Here is a 20,911-nt window from a genome sequence, read left to right on the forward strand (position 1 = left end):
CTTCCCCGTACAACAGTCCCCTCTGTGCAACGCAGGCAGCTCATAGCTGGTGTACAGACTCGAGGAATGCTGCAAAACAGCTCCAAGCTGCAGATACTTTCCTGGGAAGCCTACGGAATGTTCAGTGAGAATCTGCTAATAAAGCACATTTCACATCAGATGGAATTTGGAAACGCAGGAAAACAAATCTCTCAAAATACAAAGAAAACACAGATTCTTCTTTTTTTCCAAGAGGACCTGTCCACGTGTGCCGGGGAAAACAATCAGTCCAAAGAAGTGTTACTATGTGTACAGTCTCATCATTGAATCACAGCTTTGTATCCACTTCCTGTGTCCCTCTCATGTTCTCTCACTCTGATTTTTCTTCATCTTTCTTTCTTTCTTTCTTTCTCCCTCATCTCCCTTCCTCTTTCTGCCCCCTCTCCTTTTTTTCTTCCCCCCTCTTCTTTCTTCCTCCCTCTTCTTCCCCCCTCTTCTTTTCTTTTCTTTCTTTCTTTCTTTCTTTCTTTCTTTCTTTCTTTCTTTCTTTCTTTCTTTCTTTTTCTCCTTCCCTACCTTTTCCCCCCTCTTTTTTACCCTTCCCATAGATGACAACCATCCTAGTTCTGCTGAGACAGTCCCACCTACCACGATTTCTTTCTTTCTTTCTTTCTTTCTTTCTTTCTTTCTTTCTTTCTTTCTTTTTCTCCTTCCCTACCTTTTCCCCCCTCTTTTTTACCCTTCCCATAGATGACAACCATCCTAGTTCTGCTGAGACAGTCCCACCTACCACGATTTCTTTACCAGCAAAACAGTACCGCCGCCTTGATTCCCAAGACACCATGTGTAAAGAAAGGGCTCTTGGGAGATGTAGTTCTGGGGGTGTGCCTACATCAGTAGGACTTGAGCTCCCAGCAGCTATCCCTGCAAGAATTTTATGAGCCCGGCGATGGTCTTACTGTTGAGATCCACTCAGCGGCGTGAGTGACAGCTGACTGGGGAATCCCTGCAGGGAGTTGTGACTGACAGTCACGACTCTCTGCAGGGAGATGATCGAGAAGGTATCAAGCGGCGCTATGTGTTCCCTCACTTCCCGATTTATAGACCCGACCTGTGACAGTTTCATTGTCACACGTCGGCTCGAACTATGAGGTTGAGTTGAAATCACTCACCTCATAGTTCTCCTTTAAAGCTGTGTTTCTCTAGAGGAATGGGATAAAAGAAAATATAATAATAGTAAATACTCTAGGAAGGGTAGAGGGAGGTTGTGAGTTACATTTGGGGAATGCTAGACATGTACTGTGAGTGCTAAAGTATAAAGCCAATTTCTTTTTTTTCTTTAAAGGAGAACTATGGCGTTAGGGCCTTTCCCCATAGTTCTCCTTAGGGTAACGGTAGGACACAAACTAGCGTCCTCCCGTCACACTAGGCTCAGTATATAGAGAGCTGTAGCTCGCGGTATACTAAGACGCCGCAGCTGAAGCGGATCCCGACAATTATGCCTGGATCCGCCCAGCTGCGTGACTGACAGCTGGCTCTGCCTATGGAGTGGCAGAGCCAGCTGTACCCGCCCCCTCCGTTCCGTCAGTCAGCGCTGTCGGATCGGAGGGGGGAATCCAGCCCCTCCCCTGTCACGGCAGAGAGCCGTGACAGGATCGAGAGGTGAGCGAACGCCGGTATGTGTTCGCTCACCTCCCGATCTACTGAGCCGACCTGTGACAGTCTCATTGTCACAGGTCAGCTAGAACTATGAGGTGAGTGAAAAGCACCCCCCTCATAGTTCTCCTTTAAGTCTTGCCCTATACAGAAATCTCCCCAGCGGGGACACAGCAATAAAATCCTGACAGATCCCATCCCTACTCTATACAAAGTGGCCAGAGAGAAGAAGACAGTCAAGTATTTGGATCTCTAGGGCATGGCGGCCTTTCATTTTTCTTTATACAATTTTCCAATCAAATCATCAGATTATATACATCCCCAACCTCCCGCTAACAAAAATGTATTTGCATCTGAGATACAGAAAAATTTTCTCAATCTCCGAATGTATTTGATGCAAAAAAACATGTTACACGCAGGACTTAAATAAAACATGGCTGTAATGGAGTTTTTACATGAAGGCTTTGCAATATTGATGAGTATCAGCAGGATGGAGCCCCTTTTTCAATTTTTTTATACTTTTTATATAGCATTAGGGATATTTACATTTATTTATAAAACTCTACGAACTATTGCAGGCCAATCAGAGTGGTTGCTGATCATGTGTTCTCTATGTCAGCTCTTACATCACAATTGCGTACAGGCTTGAGGCTTCAGTCTGCAAATGAACAGCGCCACCTTCAGGCCACATTGTCAACCTGCAGAGCTATCATTATAGGGCTGTGTAAATGAAAGATTAATTTCTCGATTAATCGTTAAACTTTTTGATCGATTAAAACTATTTTGATCGCTAATGAAAACACTCACCTTTCCACCGGCTTCCGGGAGTCCCGTCGGCGATCCTCCCCTCTTCCCCCCCAAGTGGCAGTGTCGGCTAACGAAGGGATGGGGGGAGGAGTCCGGTGATGTCGATGTTCGTGACGTCACCGGACTCCTCCCCCCTTCGTTAGCCGACGGAGCCACTTCGGCCGGTGAGTTTGCCCAAGAAACTTTCTGCACAGCAATGAAGTAATAAAATGAACTAGGATCACACTAATCCAGCACGTTATTAATCTGCGTTGCCCCACTCAAGCGGCGGCCATATTGAGTGGGGCACGTGAGATTAATAATGTGATCCTAGTTCATTTTATTACTTCATTGCTGTGCTGTATGTGTATAGGCCAATGTAGTTGGATCTCTATGTGCATTATAATTAATCGAAATCAATCGATTTAAAAAATTTCGATTAATCGAGCACGAAAATTTTAATCATTACCAGCCCTTTTATATATATATATATATATGTATACTATATATATATCAGAGCAGATTTTTTACCTATAGGGACACCCCATCCATAAGACTGGGAGGAGGTAACGCCTATATATACTAATTAGAAAGACCGCAATTATGTTCCTTCTCACAGTACATATTAAAAACAATACCATTACAAACTTCAATATAGATAATCTTGTGTCCAATGGCATTCACCTCCAACTAGCAAAGCTTGGTCCCTATTCAATATCGGTCCTTCTGAATGGACAGGGGATGGTGGTGGGCCACGCTTACTCAGGCCACTGGTAACAATGTAAAACGAGCATCAGAGAGGCACACAGGCCAACAGATCTAAGAGTAGGCAATGGATGTCTCTGCTGTTAGGTGGGACTTGCACTTGGAACCTAAAAATGACAGGTTCACTTTAAAGCTGAATAGAGAACTGCATTGTACATGTTGATGAGTAAATTCTTCATGATGGGAAAAAGGAACCTAAACCAGACCGGTGTCAAAAATATCTTTCAGAAACAATTTTTTCAAAATTGCCCACTATGTCATGTTCTTGCTCCTCAACCCAAGTGCATGTAAGAAAAGCAAACTGGAATTCCATCCTTAGCTAAGGAGCTGTCACTGCCAATTTCCTTTCCGCTTGTTCAGCTTAGGTGAGCGGAACCCCCCGTCAGAGTCCCGCAAAAGTAAAAAGCTACGACAGGAACCAAAATAGCTTCAGATGGGAGACGTCTGCTTCCAGCCAAAGTCTACGAAGGCCCAGATGTAAAATCCAGAAGACGTACCAACTCTTCTCTCTACACCGTCACCGGCTGCATGTGGAAGTAGCAAAGGATATTTCTGCATTTGGAAGTATCACGAATAATTAGTCCTAATCAATCCCCACACATTTAATATGCAAACATTAATCAAGGGGCCGCGGAAGTGTGGCAGGTAAAAGGAAAATATTAGCAGTGAAGTTTAGCGTTTGGAATAGACGTCAATCATGTTTCATTTATTTTCTATTTACGTTATTAAACCTCTAATTATAATTATGTACAAATTTCATCAAAGGGTTAGGGACGCTTACCGCATTTACCGGTTTAATTGCACACATATACGGAACCGCGCTTAATCAGGAAATATGCCGACTGACTGCTAATGTGTATGCAGAATATATACGTAGCAGAACCCCAGCCAAAAAGCTTCTGCTACAATCTTCACCTTCACTCCTGAGAATTACTTTGGTCTGCCACTAGATGTCCTCAGTCTGATGGCCGGTATCACTGAGCTGAGGTCGTCCTGGACCCGCCCCCAGCCTGTGACTGGACAGTGAAAGGAGAAGCAGCACGGTGATGAGTTCATCTATCTATCGCTCTGATCTCTCCTATCAGCATGCTTCTTGTCAGCACATGAACTGATTGGCTCCTTGTGCTGCGGGGCAAGTAGCTTACATCTGTAAATGTTAATTGTGTGTGAATATATGCCAAAATGAACATTCTTTTGTTTTTCTTCGTTACAAGTGGAATGGATTTCCGATACTGTTTTCATGTAATTTCACATTATGGCCACTAGATGAAACTGAGAAGCTTTTTTTCTATGCTCCTTTAGCTCCATCTAGTGGCCATAATGCGGTATTATACATACTTATTTCCTGTGCTCCTAAGCTCCATCTAGTGGCCATAATGCGGTATAATACATACTTATTTCCTATGCTCTTCATCTCCATCTAGTGGCCATAATGCGGTATAATACATACTTATTTCCTATACTCTTCATCTCCATCTAGTGGCCATAATGCGGTATAATACATACTTATTTCCTATGCTCCTCAGCTCCATCTAGTGGCCATAATGCGGTATAATACATAGTTATTCCCTATGCTCCTCAGCTCCATCTAGTGGCCATAATGTGGTATAATACATAGTTATTTCCTATGCTCCTCATCTCCATCTAGTGGCCATAATGTGGTATAATACATACTTATTTCCAATGCCCCTCAGCTCAATCTAGTGGCCATAATGTGGTATAATACATACTTATTTCCTGTTACTCAGCTCCATCTAGTGGCCATAATGTGTTATAAAACATACTTATTTCCTGTACTCCTCAGCTTCATCTAGTGGCCGTAATGTGTTATAACACATACTTATTTCCTGTGCTCCTCAGCCCCATCTAGTGGCCATAATGTGGTATAACACATACTTATTTCCTATGCTCCACAGCTCCATCTAGTGGCCATAATGTGGTATAATACATACTTATTAACTTTACTCCTCAGCTCCATCTAGTGGTCATAATGTGGTATAATACATACTTATTTCCTGTGCTCCTCAGCTCCATCTAGTGGCCATAATGTGGTATAATACATATATAATACATACTTATTTCCTGTGCTCCTCAGCTCCATCTAGTGGCCATAATGTGGTATAATACATATGTATTTCCTATGCTCCTCAGCTCCATCTAGTGGCCATAATGTGGTATAATACATACTATTGAAAATCCATTTCACTTGTAAAGAAACATGATGACTGTAAATGTTTGGGTAAAAAAAATTACAGAATGACTTTGCTGGGCAATGTATATTTGCTTAGTCTGAATTCATTATTGAAGAAAGAATTTATGATTAAATATCTGTAAAAAATCAGTCAAGGCAACTGGACGTGCTGTAGTTTTCTTGAAGACATTTCACTAGTCATCCAACCAGCTTTCTCAATTCAGAATGACTTGTACAGAATTCTCTGGGAATAAATATGGTGAATGTTGTTCCAATCCACATCATCTGTTAGTCACAACCAGGTGTTGATTGCATTTGCATAATTGGAGCTAGGATGTGCTCATCCTACCTCTATTCAAGCTTGGCTCCCCCGTTGTTACATAAATGGCCTCTTTCACACCTCTTTTGAACCAGTCCTCCTCCCTGTCTAGGATGCGTACTTGGCTGTCTTCAAAGGAGTGACCTTTTTCCTTCCTACACTGCCGAATGCTGACCAGAGGGTTATTAATACCTAGTTACAATTATGCAAATCCTATCAACACCTGGTTGTGACTAACAGATGATGTGGATTGGAACAACGTTCACCATATTTATTCCCAGAGAATTCTGTACAAGTCATTCTGAATTGAGAAAGCTGGTTGGATGACCAGTGAAATGTCTTCAAGAAAACTACAGCAAGTCCAGTTGCCTTGACTGATTTTTTTACAGATATACCATGTGACCTGGATGAATGAGAACCTTCACAGACATTTTAAAATTAAAGGAGAACTATGAGGTGTATGATTTTCACTCACCTCATAGTTCGAGCCGACCTGTGACAATGAGACTGTCACACGTCAGCTCAATAGATCAGGAAGGGAGTGAACACATACCGTCGCTCGCTCACTTCTCGCACATGTCACTGCAGAGAGCCATGACTGCCACTCACGGCTCCCTGCAGGGATTCCCCCCTCCCCGCTCCGATCCTCCAGCGCAGACTGGCGGAACAGATGGGGGAGGGGGTGGGTACAGCTGACTCTGCCTCTAGATAGGCAGAGCCAGCTGTCAATCACGCAGCTGGTTGGATCTCGAAAGTAATGTCGGGATCCGTCACGGCTGCGGTGGTATCCAGGCCCGAAATTCCCACAAGGTCACCGAGGCCCAGCCTCGGGGGGCGGCAGGGCGCAGAGGGTGGCTGCGGTGTCCTTGTGGGGAAGTTACGGGCACCGTGCGGTAAGTTGCCCTCTCTACAATTAGTCCCGCTTTGTACAAGCAGGACTAAATGTAGAGTGAGGCAGCCGATTGTTCGTTTACATGTCATCTCGGCGATGTCGCCAATATGACATGTAAAAATTCTGCAGCCGGCCGGACTGTCCTCCCCTCCCCCCTGCACTTACCTCTCTCCTCTGGTTCGGTCCTCCACCGCCGAGTCTCTCCTCACTGCAGGAAGGTGACAGGGTCAATAAACACAACCTGTCACCTCCAATTGCTATCACACCGGGGCTTGTTATCTCCTGTGTGATAGCAATAAAGTTACGTGGAAAAAAAAATGTTAAATTGATTTAAAACATTTTTAAATAAATTTAAAAAAAATTATAATATGAAATAAGGAAATAAAAAAATAAAAGGTGATTAAAAAGTAAAAAATAATAAGAAATAAATGTATTAAAAAATATGAAAATAATTATAAAAAATAAACAATAATAAGATTTAAAAAAGTAAATAAGATAAATAAAAATCAAAAAAAAAATGAAATTGATAAAAAAAAAATTAAAAAATATAAGAAGAAATAATTAAATAAAAAAATAAAAAGTCATAAAAAGGTAAAAAAAAAAAAGAAACAATAAAAAAATGTAAACTAACCCCACCGCCCTCCTCCATTGATGGGGGGGGGGGGGGATAATGGGGGACCGACGGCAGGGTTAAAAGTAATTGCGGAACCTGGCCTTGAGGCAGCAGGGAGAGTAAATCCGGCCCTGGTGGTATCTGTATACCGCAAGCTGTAGCTCGCTATATACTGAGCTTTGGGTCACGGGAGGACGCTAGTATGTGTCCTCCCCTGACCCTTAGGAGAACTATGGGGAAAAACACTGACCTCATAGTTCTCCTTTAATCTGATTTCATTATTGAAGAAAGCATTTATATTAAGTTCCTCTACTACTGATAACAACGTTGCAAAATTGAAGCAACAAGTATAAAATCTTCTCCGTCCTCTTCATCCTTTCCCCTCAAAGAGAGAAAGCGACGGTTAGCATTGTAGGAAGACGCGTTAGTGTGCAGCGACGCTATGACTGTGTTATGATCTGATGGAAGACACTCATGTAGAAAAACAAACTCTCCATTAGAAAATTTTTACAGCTTATTAATCACAGGCGACCCGCAGAGGGCTCCTGACATTTCAGGGAGATTACTCGCCTTGTCTGACTTAATCTCCTGGCTGCCGAGGACAGAAAATAAAATAAGATGGCTAATCAGTCTGTTAATCACATTTTCAACGTTACCATCAGGTCCTGTCCACAGCGGGAAAACGGTCATTACCTATCCTAAGTGCAAATGCCGATTTCTAAAGTGGTCTGAGCATTGCTAAAAAAAAAAGTTTGAGTGTTTAATACAACTATAATAGTTTCTGAGTAATTGTATTTTCATTAATTTTTTTATGTTTTACAAGTGTATAAGAAACTTTTTCATCATGAATTCAAAAAATGTAAACATTTAATACTAGAGGTGCACCGAAATGAAAAATTTCAAAACCGAAACGAAACTGAAATAAAAATGAATATCAGGCCGAAACTGAAACAGAAAATGTTTTTTATTTTAACTTTTTACATTTTTTTTTACTATTTTTATTTATTTTTTTATAAATTTTAATTTTTTTTATATTTTATTTTTATTCATTTTTATTAAACATTTTTATTTTCTACTTTACTTTTAGGGGCTTGGGGGAAATATTAGGGGTCTAAACAGACCTCTGATATTTCCCTTTTAAAATAGAAAAAGAAATTGAGGACACAGAGTCCTCAATCTCTTTTTCTGCAGCCCCTGTTATCAATGAACAGGAATCCTCTATACTGAGTGTTCCTGATCATTCATAACATGAGGACAGAGTATGTTTACTATAACCACAATCATGAATGAACAGGAAGTGATGTAGATCACTTCCCATTTATTCATAATTGAGGATATAGTAACCATACTCTGTCCTCAATTATCTACACTCAGCGATCACTGATCACATGACTGCTTGTACCCGCTCTGCATCCTGACACGCTGTCACAGGAGGCTGAGCGAGCGGTGCGGGGAGGAGAGTTCAGCCTTCTGTGACAACATTGGCTGTCTCCACCCACACACCGCTCTGATCTGTGACAGGAGGCTGAGCGCTGTGGGAGGAGAGATACCGGCCGCTCACAGCGCTCTCCTCCCGCAGAGCTCGGCCGCCTGTGACACTTTCTCTCCTTCCCACTGGGACACAGAGCAGCGCCCAGCGGGGAGGAGAGAAATCACAGATGCGCCGCTGTATCGGCCAGAATATGGCACTTTCGGCATTATACTAAAAGTGCCATTTTCGTCTGATATGTTTCGGCGGCCGATATATCCGTGCATCCCTATTTAATACTAGTTGCTCCCTTTACATTGTCCTCAGAACGCTAGTAGGAAAGCCCAGCACTAGCACTGCTCTGTTGAGAGAGCGAGCGAGGGGGGTATGTCCACGTGTTATATATTTAATTGGTGGATTTAGATATTTGTTTGGAATTCCAATTTCCAAAGTCCTAATGACACAACATGAAAGCATCCATCTTCAGCCACAACGGACTTGGAAAGGTTCATTGAAAGGCCAGTTTACAAATTGGACTATTAGTCCAACATTGATCAACAAAAATAATTGTTAACAAATAACTTATCCGTAGCCGCTGAAACTCGTCCAAGACTTGATTTCTTGGAATGGAACACCAAAACAAATTCCAAAGCTTTTCACTAATGGATTTGATTGTTGGAACTACTTTGGGTGGGACAACAGCAGCTGCACCGCATCGGGATGGCCGGACTATTGTAGAACGTGCATTCTAGACTTTCCCAGCTCAGGAGAAGGAAAGCGTTTACAATTATTTACATTGTTTCACTTTTTCAAAAGGCTTTAGACAAATCCTGCACAGAAATGTATTCGGAACTCAAAGGAAATCCTAACTTAATTACATTGCTAAGTATAACTAGGGGGGATGATTAATAAAACTTCCACACAGCCATACGCTGGGCGAATTCCATTCGCATGTCATTCCTGCCATTAGATGGCGCTGAGGAGCATTTCTTATGCTTCTCGTTCTCGGCTCCATCTAGTGGCAGAAATTCTGTGCGAATGGCATTCGTCCAGTGTAAGGCCGGAGGAAAGTTTTATAAGCAATCCCCCTAGTATCAAAATAAAAATAGTATTTTAATCTTTCATTTTTCTTTGTTACATCACCTATTTGCAGCCACTTCCTGTCAACATTATCTCCAGTGATGGCTGCATGGCATTTTTCAGAGCAGGTTTCTTGATGGTGACAACAGTAGACCATGCCTGCGTAATACGAGTTAAAATTCCCACTTGTAAATTCTTCTGAAGCCCATGTGATAGGGTGACAATCAGTGGCGTCACTAGAGGGGTGCGGGGGGTGCGGCCTGCACCCGGGTGGCACCATTGAAGGGGTGACACCAAAATGACTGAGAGTCATTTTGGTGTCACCCCCCTCTGAAAAGTCGGGCACTCGGTCATGGACCGAGAACCCGACAGTTGCACGAGAGAGGAGGGGACCTGGCGGCATACCTTATCCCGCCAGGTGAGCGTCCCCTCCTCTCTCTGCCAACGTCCATCACCAAGATGGCTGCCAGCAGGTATCACCAAGATGGCTGCACATTCGCGTGATGTCATTGCGCACGTGCGTGATGACTTGCACACATGCGCATTGATGTCACGGCGGGATGTCACCCGGTACCGGCACCGGGTGATACCCAGCCTTGGGACGCCCCTGCTGACAATGCAGGAGCACAATTAGGAGACAATGACAGACTGTTGTCACCCAATACTGGGAAGAACCTAAACAAGGACGTTTGTTGAAGGATCACTAGGTATTATTTTTATGAAAGCCACAGATTTAAAACTACTGAACATTACCGTTCAAATGATGTATGAATGTATAGTAATGGTACCCACAGACACAACAGGACTATGAGAGGGAGGGGGACGCAGGGATGGATTGCATGGTGTTCTTAGTCTCCCTTTCTGAACATGCTTACAGGAGGGGACAGCAGAGAGATGACCTCCTCAGTCTGTTTCTGCTTCTGTTCGTTCAATAGGCAGACAGGGGAGGGCTTGTGACCGAGCTGCATTGCTTAACCGTAGTGCTGAAAAGTGAGGTCACTGACCTAGAAATGCTGTCTGGATCACAAGATGGTCTGAGCAAAACTACAAATCTCGGGTAAGACAGTTGCAATTCAGCAGCGTGTTTAGATATTTTTGGACTTCAGCTTTAAAGGAGAACTATGAGGGGAGTGCTTTTCACTCACCTCATAGTTCTAGCCGACCTGTGACAATGAGACTGTCACAGGTCGGCTCAGTAGATCGGGAGGTGAGCGAACACAGCGGCGTTCGCTCACCTCTCGATCCTGTCACGGCTCTCTGCCGTGACAGGGGAGGGGCTGGATTCCCCCCTCCCCGCTCCGATCCGCCAGCGCTGACTGGCGGAACGGACGGGGGAGGGGGCGGGTACAGCTGGCTCTGCCTCTAGATAGGCAGAGCCAGCTGTCAGTCACGCAGCTGGGCGGATCCCGGCACAATTGTCGGGATCCGCTTCAGCTGCGGCGTCTCAGTATACCGCGAGCTATAGCTCGCGGTATACTGAGCCTAGGGTGACGGGAGGACGCTAGTTTGTGTACTCCCGTTACCCTAAGGAGAACTATGGGGAAAAGCCTTAACCCCATGGTTCTCCTTTAAGAGCAGGGTTTGATTTTGCGGCAAAATGACTGATTTCACCCTTGGTGAAATTTTGCTACATTGGGAAACTTTCAGATTCGATCATTAAGCTGCTTAGCAAAATTTGCTTGGAAAAAAAACACCAAGGCTAATGAGGAGTTTTGGACACAAGAATGGGTACAGGATTGTTGGAAGGCGATTCTGAAGCCCCCAGGAGCTATTTAAAGCCCACTGCATTCTTAAAGAGACACTGCCACCTTGCCAATGAGCTGCTCTGGGATCTGCTGTGTCAATCTGGTGGAGAGATGACATTACTCTCTCTGGTCATCCTGGACTACCTCGACCTAGTGCTTGGCTGCTAAGCCTGCGAACTGTAACATGTGAGCACATCACATGCTTCTTCTCCTGGACGTTTCGGGTAGTTTTGCTGGTTGTGGAGGAGCTGCTAAAAAAGCCACCAAAGTCCACCTCAATCTCACCTTCCCTATTGACTTCAATGCATTTCTCCATAAAGTCTCCCAATGTTCCCTGAAATTTCAGGTACATGAAAACTCTCTCATCCTTAGGCCTCATTCACACAAGAAAAGACCGGGATGTACAGCTCCGTTCTGCGTGCACGGCCGTATCTGTCAGCTCCCGGGAAGGACAGGTGCTGCGTGTGATTAGTACGCAGCCCCTGTCCTTCTGTAAGGGAGTACGTGGCCATACGCCGCCCTACGCTCACCCCAAGTGCAGGTCCAAATGGGTGCAGGTGTCCTGGCTCGGACGCAGACAGGATCCATCCTTTCAGCGTACGAATACGGACATCCGCTCCCGTACAGACGTGCAGGTTGGGTGACCGTAGGGGGGGGCGTACGGCCGCGTACTCCCATAGAGAAGGACAGGAGCTGCGTACTAATCACACGCAGCACCTGTCCTTCCCGGGAGCTGCCCGATACGGCCGTGCACGCAGCATGTAGCTGAATGAGGCCTTAATTATAGAGAAAATCCACATTTTATGGGTGTAACATGAAACATGATCAGAAAAGTAAACTGAGCCTTTAAGATCTGTATTCAGTACTCCCAATCTGGAGATGAAGATGACTTTAAAGCAAACCTATGGTCAGCCCATGCAGGTTAGCAGATGTAACGTTGCCGTAGAAGTATCTCAATTATATTCTCATTTGTTTTAATCAAAAAATGATTTGCTGAATGCTACTGCTCTCTAAGCCAACAGATAATATGGGTCCCCCTGTGCTTCTAATGGAGCCCATTGCAATCACAAGGTCTGCAATGGCTAGCAAGTTCCACCTAGGATCACTGAGCTGCATGGTCCTCATTTCGTTGCTACCGCACCGCGTCATTTCTCCATAGCAAAATAACACCATGGTGGTCTAACGCAGGTGCCGTGCAAAGTGTGTGGAATCTGTTTCATATCAAGCCTCTGAATGAACAGTAATCCTCCCCATTCCTTGTGTGCAGGTCCCGATGACTTCATCTCAGCATTCAAGGCTTTGCGAAGAAATAAGCGGAGGTGTGAAAGCAGACCAAGCAAAAATAAATTCAAACGGGGAACAAGATTATATAAAAATAAGCCAAGATCACAGCAGACGACTCCGTCCTCTGTGCTACCACTAAATGGTTGTTTTTATGTTAGCCTCCCAGGAGAACATGACGCTGAAATACAGTAAAATGTTGACTACAGCGATTCTCCTTCCAGGCCTCATGGTTATTAAATGTTCTTTTACATCTTACAGCATCAAAACCCTTAGACAAGAGACGAAGCTCTTTATTTCATCCCTTTTAAAGATTAATGGAGTAAAGTCCCTCTCATTTGACCTACTTTTACTAGTGATGAGCAAACCGGCCTGGGTTTGGTTTGCTTGGATGTCCACCAAACTGTCACGACTGCTTTAGTGGCAATTGGGATTCACAACTGCGGAGTTTAGCACGCGTTTGGTGGTTGGAGACGGCTTCTCAGGTTCGAGTCCCAGGCGTCACTCCCAATCTTAAACGGGGAGTTTGGGACTCTAGCATCACAACCGTATGTAACCAAAAAGAAATGCAGAGCTATTGCATCATAGCCTAATATCAATAAATGAGATTGGATGATATGGTTTGTAGTAATATAGGTAGTAAACTGATAATAAATCTCCGATATACCAGGGAGTTCCCCTTTAAGGACAGTTCAGGTAATCAATACAGTCTATGGTTTTAGTTTTCCCCTGGGGGATACTTGCGTTTGGGAGCTTCTGGTCTGTAACCAAGCAGCAGGTCCTTCTGATGGTCTAGGAGGAGTCCTTCCCAGGCAGGGTAGATTGAGGCAGAGATTGTCCAGAGGGATTCCTTCCAAGGCAGGGTAAATAGGGAGATTGTAGGGTTCAGAGTCAATGAGGCAGCAGGCGTTCTGACTTCAATAGTTGAACGCCATACTGCCTCAGCTGGGGCTTTAAATAGCCCAGGAGTGAGGGAGGAGTCAATTGCCGTGACGACCGGCTTCCGCGTTCCACCGTGGAACGCAGGCCGCTCGCACCGCAATCCGGAAGTCGAGCGGCTTCTGCGTTCCACCGTGGAACGCAATTTGTCCGTCCCTGCATGTGGGGAGACCCAAGCGGTCTGAACCCTCGGGACTCGTTACACAAACACAGCCAGAAACCTGGGTTTGACTAATGATGTTGTGCACCTCGTATCATGGCTGATCCGCACAGAGTCAGTGGTCGCGAAGACTCTGGTGGCCCCACAGGGTCATAGGTTGTTTTGGTGGGCCTACCTGTGTTCTCCCAACCAATGATGCTATCAGTCAATGGGCATTGGTTGCTTGGATACAGATTGAGGATGGACAGGCAGGCGAACTGGCCAAACGGTTTGCCCCTTCAGCGAATTGCAAACGACTTGGGTTTGGGTCAAACTCATGGTTGACCTGAACCCAAAACTCATCCTTACTCCCAACTACCTCTCATTTGGAGGTAATGTCCTTCTTTTGGAACCAAGTCCCTCTGTCCCTCATTCCTCTTCAAGAATACCTCTTTTGGTGATCTATACAAATCAGGGGTGCCCATTAGCTCGATCGCGATCTACCAGTCAATCGCAAAGCGAGCGGCCCACTGACCTGTGTCCTGTCCTCCCGCGGTCCTCGTGTGACTGAATGTGTCAGACGCCGCAGACGGGAAGGGGCGGGACACCTCTCCCCATGTGCAACGTCGGCCACATTCGGCCACACGAGCACTGCGGGAAGAAAGGATGCTGGCACATGAGAGGAGACCTGGGAAACTGCTGCAGTGGAGGTAAGAAAAGAGAGACAGCAGAGAAGTGAAAAAAGAGACAGCAGAGAGAGAGAAGAAAGACAGCAGAGCAAGAGAATAAAGACAGCAGCATGCTTGCAGCATTTTTGCAGATCGCGCTGGACCAGAACGCAGGCATATTGCCTGCGTTCCGGGTGAAGGCGATCGCACTGCAGGGGGGATGGCGTGGCTGCGGTGCCATTGACTTCAATGCACCGCCACACCCCCTCCCGCCCCTGAATACAGGTGTTTTTTCATTGGTAGATCTCATTGAGCTCGTCATTTGAAAAGTAGATCTCCAGACGAAAAATTGTGGGTGCCACTGGCATAAATAAATCTGCTATTTAAAGCAGAAGTAAAGTAGAGTTTAATTTCAGAAGAGACTCTGTATGTCTCTTCTGAAATAAAAGTTTATTTTCTACTTGTTGGCTTTTTTTCTTCTGATTGTACACAGGAGCCTCATATGTGCAGCATAGTGTACAATCTTGGCATGCCTTGGGTGCCAGGACAAAGTAACTCCCATGCGTATGCTCATCAAGATAACCAAAGACGGCCATCCTGTGGAAGTGCTCAATGGTGGTGACAGAGTGATGATGGAGACTGCAGACTATGTGCCGCTGGGGGGTGACAACTTTGAGGATGCCCCTGCACTGTTAGGGTGGTAGCCCCCTGACACCTCTCTTCTAGGCAGGAAGTGAATACAAGTAACTAATAAAAAGCCTCACCAGTAAGAGATAAGGCTGCACTAATATTAATAACAGTTTAGGAAAGGAAATTCATATTGTCACACAATGCCATGGGTGACATATTCTCTTAAAAAAAACCCCATCCCATCAATCAAACTGTCTACAGAACAATGGCAAAAAAAGAACATGGCGGAGGTCTTATTTATTCACTATTCTATCCAAATTTTTTTTTTAAATGGCTTTAAATACACTTTATGTTAATGTTGGTGGTTTTTCAGGGTGCTGTGGACTTTAAATGGCTCTGAATGGTTACAGAAGCCCCTTTCAACTGCTCTGGATCTCAATTTGTTCCAGAAATTGCCCCTTATTAGCCTCATTATTTTACGTTTCTTTTCTACAGAAAAAGAAAAAAAAACAGACAACAAAAAAAGTAAATTAAAAAAATTTATAACAACAGAACCAGTATAACAATCAAATGTACAAAAAAAGGAAATGAAAAAAAATACAAAAGTTTAAATAAACTACTCCTATATATACCCCCAAAACACCCCCTCCCCTCACTGCACCCCTCTAATTAATTAATTTGGCTGCAAAGTCAATTTTGCTGAAATCACTTTGCTCGCTCCTACCCCTAACCTAATGCCTAACACTGTCTAACCCCAGAAAAGCCAAAGTTACCCTATTGAGGGGCTGTAACTACCAAAACAAAAACCTACCAGTCCCAAGCTGAGATTGGCTCAGAAAAGGTGGGATCTGCCAGCAATAACCTTGAAAACAGTGGGTATGAAAATGGTGCATAAACCAAATAATGTGCATAAGCCGAATATCAAACATGTGTCCCTGAGCACAGATAGACAGAAAATGCATAACACTTCAGGGATCTTATCCCCCATCCCAGGCTCCCCTTTATGAGCGGTAACACTTTGACACATTCTTTCATTGTTGATTGTAGAAGGAATGGAAAAATACACTCGCTGAGTGATGTGGAGCTCCGGACACCAATTTCCTGTACGGACCACCGTTTATTTAAATTATATTTTCCCATGTCATCTGAAATGGGGGAAAGTGGCATAACACATTACAAAAGACTCAGTGGAGATTCGTGGCCCCGCTTAAAGCAGTCATTTACCCCTAGGTACTTTTTACACAGAAATAAATGATAACATATCAACTCCTGAAGGACTTTATGTTATCATTGACCCTCGATATCTCCTCTATGTTGGGTAGATTGATTTCAGCACATCATGGGGGTGGATATAAGCAACTCATGAGCAAGACAGCTGGCCTGCTGGGACTGGCTTATAGATTTACCCAAAAGTGATATTTTAGTTATAAGTTGAGCCAGGTAGGCTGAGTCCCTCGTTTCCTATATGTCCTGGATATTCCCAACAGTGAGATCTCCCGGCCATAATTCCCAGCTCTGTTTCTGTCCACCTGGGGCTTTTGGGTGCTCCAGCTCCTCCTGTTATATTCTCCATTAATATAAAAAATACATCCATCAGGGATGGTAGCAGTCCCTCATAATGGGCACAGCAAGTGTGCAGACCCAGCCATTTATTTGAGGGATGGTGGGAGCCCCTTATAATTGGCACAACAGGTGTACAGACCCGGGAACTCATTTGAGGGATGGTGAGAACCCCTCTTAATGGGCACAGCAAGTGTACAGACCTGGGAACTCATTTGAGGGATGTGGGAAGCCCTCATATTAAGCACAGCAGGTGTACAGACCCAAGAACACATTTGAAGGATGGTGGGATTAAATAAACTGTCAAGGGGGTTAATGTTGCATTAAGATGTTTTTTGGAAAAAGGTTAGAAAATATACTAATATTATAATAATAGAATAAACTCAGACTCCTCACTGGAGAGAGTGTTGTCATGATCTTACTCGTGGGATCTCAGGACTTCTGAGCATCCAAAATATCATAAATAAACACTATAGCATTGTGCTGAATCCTCTTCTCACAGAATTAGGGATCCTTATCATTCCCAGTGTCTTGGCGGAAAGATTGTGACATCACACTTGCTAATGAACCATGGACAGGAGCTGGGGCTTAGGTAAGTATATTAACTTTTTTTCTACTGAGTGCCCCGGATCTTTTACTGAGTGCCCCCAGGTCTCCTACTGAGTGCCCACGGTCTTCTACTGATTGTTCCAGGTCTTCTGCTGAGTGTCCCAGGTCTTCTGAGTGTCCCAGGTCTTCTAAGTGTCCCAGGTCTTCTCCTGAGTGTCCCAGGTCTTCTCCTGAGTGTCCCAGGACTTCTCCTGAGTGTCCCAGGTCTTCTCCTGAGTGCCCCAGGTCTTCTACTGAGTGCCCCAGGTCTTCTCCTGAGTGTCCCAGGTCTTCTCCTGAGTGATCCAGGTCTTCTCCTGAGTGCCCCAGGTCTTCATCTGAGTGTCCCAGGTCTTCTATTGAGTGCCCTAAAGCTGAAAGGCAATTAAACGTAGGTCGTCCTTACCCAGACTCCTTTCTGTTTGATGGTACACCATCAATGGAAGACTGAAGTTCACAGTAGATGTTATCGGTTTATCATCTACAAGTCATTATCTAGAACTTGTTACAGCCGATTCACTGGAAACAATTACCATTCCATTTCACTAATCGCCCGGAACGGTGAGAGATCTTCCTTCGATAATGGAAGCGGCCACTGAGTGAAGAAATGTTTTGCATCGAATGCAGAGAGGTCAGTGGGAGGTGGAGGAACATGCTGCTTAAAGCAACCCTGGAGCGAAAATAAAACTGGGGAAAAAGACTTACCTGCAAAAGGCGAGTGTAAACTACTTACCTCTCCCACCAACAAATGTCACTCTGGTAATGAGAATTGTTCCTCTCGCCTGTGGTTCTGTTTGACCAGTCTTTTGATTCAGTGCATACAAAGGATGATAGCGCAACATGGCTTGAATATGTCCACCAAGAATGTTTTGATCACATCCAACACGTTTTGGGATGATTCAAATCTGACGACCCAAATCACCACTATATCATCCGCTCAACTTTGCAATCATCGTCTAGCATCTCTGGGCATTAAGTGCCAATATGGGGGGCACCGTGGCCTAGTGCTGCCTTGAAGAACTGGGGGACCCTAGTTCAAATCCCAGCCAGGGTCCCCCAGTGCTAGTGACTAAGGACACTATCTGCAAGAAGTTTGCATGTTCTCCCTGGGCTTCTGTGGGTTTCCTCAGGGTACTCTGGTTTCCTTCTACTTTGCAAAGAAATGCTGGTGGGTTAATTGTAAACTTGTAATAAATAAATACTGAAGCCCTGATGAAGGGGGAGCATCGAGTCCCCAAAACTCGTTGGCTGTTTTAACTACTTGCGACCAATCAAATCTTGCTGGACCTATTCAAGCTCTGCGGTTCTCTCATGCTTTGTATGTGGTTTCTCTACTTCAGGGGCCCTCTGGGAGGCCCCGATTGACAGACAGTTGCCTTGAAAGTCTGACTTCCTCCTACTATTCCCTTACCCATGGGGTCCAGCACTTTGCAAACACTTTCTTTGTATTTTGATATAGACTGACACAGAGCTTACACTGTACACTCAGAACTCAGGCGCATGGAACCATAGGGAAGGTTAGAATCAGTGGACGTATTAGGTGAACCTTTGCAACAATGGAGGTGGGAGATGCTGGATTGTAAAACTATATTAAACCTTGCAGTGGAAAGCCTGGGTCTCTCTGCTTGGGCAGTTGTAAGGCATGACACGGCCACAGAAGGGTGCTTCAGATAGAATCCAGAGGAAACGAGAGCACCACACTGGTGGTTGAGAATCCAAGTAATAGGTTTATTCATTATTCAAAATGAACTAATGCGTTTGGGGAATTTGGGGCACTCCCTTCATCAGGGCTCAATATGGTTAAAAGGATTTTGGAACATTACTAAAAAAATAACTGTTATGAAGCAGGCTTCTGCAAAATTTGTGGCAGCCCAGGCTCCTTTTATAGCCAGAAACACAATTTTATATTGCAATATTGTTCCAATATCCTAATTAACGATATCGAGTTCAACCTTCGAGTCCTGCCTCTGTCAGCCTTTCAAGCCCCGATGAAGAAGCAGGTGCTCTAAAGACCCTGAAACGCATTGGCTAATATTATATAGAGTATTGATTATATTACATGGACTCTGAACAAACAGTGCAGCACTCTCATTTCTTAAAAGGGAACCTGTCACTTTGCCCCTGATTTTTCTTTAAAGGCAAAACTGTGGCGTGCGGCTTTAAAGCTGTAATCCGGCATCACATAAAACACTAAGAGCTCAATGACACTTATCAGCGACTATGGCGGAGCCAACATCTGTAACCTCTTACAGATAATTACACACCCCGCTGGCACCAGCGCTGTCAGCTGGCACGAGCATGTGGAGCGTTAAATGGAGCTGAAACGTCCGGACAGATGCTTTGACTGCGTCTATTATATCATTCCGCGTTTCCTTTGTCTTTTCTGTGTATGAACATTTAGAGGATTTAGCTTTAGATTACATTTAGAACATTTACATTGCAAGAACCGTGCTATGGATAGCGCCACACTGTAAGGTATAGCCATGATCTTGAACTTAATTAATCAATTAATTAATTTTAATTAATTTATTGATTTATTCAACTCTGAATGCGGAACTCAAAAGCAACATTCGAGACCTTGGGTTGACCATACAATATACAATTTGATAGTACTTAGTCCTTTAGGTCTACCATCAAGTTTGTAGTGCAATGGCCTGCCTGATTGGATATGAAATGATTGGATAGTTCAGGTAGGTCCTCATATTACATAGTTTTGGTAGTTGACTGTACAGGGATTGTATAGTCATCTTGTAAAGTGCATGGTGAGCCTTAGACAAGCTCGGCTGGCCTGATCATGTCAGACATTGGTTAGTCATTTCCAAAGAGAATGTTTCCATTCCTTATAGCAGGGGTAGGCAAACTCCCATCATGCCCCCGCCTCTGGGAGTCATGTCTGTGGCTATTATTATTATTATTATATATGTTTTTAATCAAAGCTGAAAATTAGAACTGAAGCTGCCCTTTTCTATTTAATTTGTCTCCCAAATAATCGCTCTTGTAGGTAATGTATGCCGTCGCTCTTGGCCTCTCATGTCGCATCAACAAACGGTATGGGTATGACATAGTAATGGAGTTCGGACTGGCAGGGTACTTACCAGTCACATATAAGTAACAGGCTCTGGGGATGAGACGTCAAGCAGAGACATAGGAAAACCGACACCCAGGCCGGAATGTCTGATAGGTGCCGCATCCGGGCATGCCGTGTATTGTACTTGACATGAAACATTTCCCCGATGAAGCACATTAGGCAATGAGTCACAATGTATTTACCTTATTGCAGTCACTTGCCTTCCAGGTTTATTTTCTGATTCCAACCTCCATTCGAACTGTTCTTTATTAAACCCGTCCAATGATCTCTGTATAATGTATTAGGTCATTGACAAAACATGACATCCTGACATGCCAGTGATACAGAGCTTTAAGAACTTATATATACAGAACGTATACAGTGTGTTCAGAGCCGGCGTATGTATGCACAGATGTGAAAGCATTACATCATGGGTAACGTGGACCGTGCTGTACAATGCATATAATGTCCAGGTCCCTTCCCCCCTAGCAATCACCGAATGTTCATAGGTAATAAATGTACCTGTAAAGATAAAAGGTTAGCCC

Source organism: Nanorana parkeri, unplaced genomic scaffold, assembly GCF_000935625.1.
Source record: "Nanorana parkeri isolate BGI_ZX_2015 unplaced genomic scaffold, ASM93562v1 scaffold1146, whole genome shotgun sequence".
Lineage (NCBI taxonomy): Eukaryota > Metazoa > Chordata > Amphibia > Anura > Dicroglossidae > Nanorana > Nanorana parkeri.